Below are 1,811 nucleotides of genomic sequence, written 5' to 3' on the forward strand. Positions count from 1 at the left end.
CCTTATAACTATTAAACCCTTATAACCCTTGTAACTTAGGGAATGTGTACTCAATAGTTGTGGGAATTACCACTGGACAAAACTCATAATTTTTCATCACAGTCACAATCACATCCATCCTCCTCATCACATTCCTTTAACTCCCCTGATGTTCTCTTCATCTCTCCGCTCCCTTCCCTGCCCCTCTTTTTCCCTGTCTCATCCTGTTCTACTCTCTCTGCAGGTCAGGTCAGTAGTCTACTACAGCAGGTCAGGTCAGTAGTTTACTAAAGCAGGTCAGGTCAGTAGTTTACTAAAGCAGGTCAGGTCAGTAGTCTACTAAAGCAGGTCAGGTCAGTAGTCTACTAAAGCAGGTCAGTCAGTAGTCTACTAAAGCAGTCAGGTCGGTCAGTAGTCACTAAAAGCAGGTCAGGCAGTAGTTACAAGCAGGCAGTCAGGTCAGTAGTCTACTAAAGCAGGTCAGGCATAGTCACTACAGCAGTCAGTCATAGTCTACTAAAGCAGGTCAGTCAGTAGTCTAACTAAAGCAGGTCAGTCAGTAGTCTACTAAAGCAGTCAGGTCAGTAGTCTACTAAAGCAGGTCAGTCAAGCACAGCAGGTCAGGTCAGTAGTCTACTAAAGCAGGTCAGTAGTCTACTAAAGCAGGTCAGGTCAGTAGTTACTAAGCAGGTCAGGTCAGTAAGTCTACTAAGCAGGTCAGGTCAGAGTCTACTAAAGCAGGTCAGTCAGTAGTCCTACTATTAAACAGGGTAGTACAGTAGTCTACATAAACAGGTAGTACAGTAGTCTACATTAAACAGGGTAGTACAGTAGTCTACATTAAACAGGTACAGTAGTCTACAAAACAGGTGTCAGTCCACATTAAACAGTAGGTCAGTAGTCTACATTAAACAGGTAGTACAGTAGTCTACATTAAACAGTGGTCAGTAGTCTACATTAACAGGGTATAACTACAAAACAGGTAGTACAGAGTCTACATTAAACAGTAGTACAGTAGTCTACATTAAACAGGTAGTACAGTAGTCTACATTAAACAGGGTAGTACGTAGTCTACATTAAACAGTAGTCAGTAGCTTACATACAGGGTAGCTACAGTAGTCTACATTAACAGATACATTAGTCACTGTCTATAGACAAAGTTATGCTATTAATATTGAATGTTGATCACAGCGTGAAACTCAGTCAGACAAACCAGTTCCATTATTACCTGCTTCACCTTAACTTAACCATTAACCATTAAACACTTATAAGCCTTATTATAACCATTAAATCCTTAAACTAAACCCTTGTATATAACCAGTTATAACTGTTATTATAACCATTATAACCCTTAACGTAGGAATGTGTACTCAATAGTTGTGAGAATTACCACTGGACAAAACTCATGACTTTTCATCACAGTCACAATCACATCCATCCTCCTCATCACATTCCTTTAACCCCCTTGAGTTCTCGCCATCTTTATGTTCCTCTCTCCGTTCCGTCTCCGCCTCTCCCCCTGCCCCTCTTAACCTGTTGTACATTAACGTTTCTTGACATTATCGTGAAACACCTTGACATTACCATCAACCTTGTAGCTTTCCTTCAACTTGACTTCGAGTGCTCCCAAGGTTTCCAGGGTCAATATTTCCCATTGTCCTTTTTCTCCCCCAGTAGCTCCGGCCATCCACTTCTTGTCCTTGTCGTTGACAGCAGTAGGCTGTCCACAGGAGATCTGGAGTTCACTTGGTGTTTCAGTTTGTGGTGATGTTGGGAAGTGCTCCAGTCACCACATAGGCTTCTTCTTGTTTGTGTTATTCTTACAGTTAACC

The 1,811-nt window shown here is 41.7% G+C and overlaps 1 long non-coding RNA gene across 4 annotated transcripts in view; it reads left to right on the top strand.

Moving 5' to 3' along the window:
• The first annotated feature begins 268 nt into the window (after window positions 1-268).
• LOC139026520 (uncharacterized) overlaps window positions 269-1,811 on the top strand; it is a 6,378-nt gene continuing 4,835 nt past the window's right edge. For all 4 annotated transcript variants that reach the window (XR_011478340.1, XR_011478341.1, XR_011478342.1 and 1 more), the window contains exon 1: window positions 269-353. This is a non-coding gene — a long non-coding RNA (uncharacterized lncRNA). The remainder of the gene's footprint in view (window positions 354-1,811) is intronic.

Source organism: Salvelinus sp. IW2-2015, unplaced genomic scaffold (genome assembly GCF_002910315.2).
Source record: "Salvelinus sp. IW2-2015 unplaced genomic scaffold, ASM291031v2 Un_scaffold5000, whole genome shotgun sequence".
Lineage (NCBI taxonomy): Eukaryota > Metazoa > Chordata > Actinopteri > Salmoniformes > Salmonidae > Salvelinus > Salvelinus sp. IW2-2015.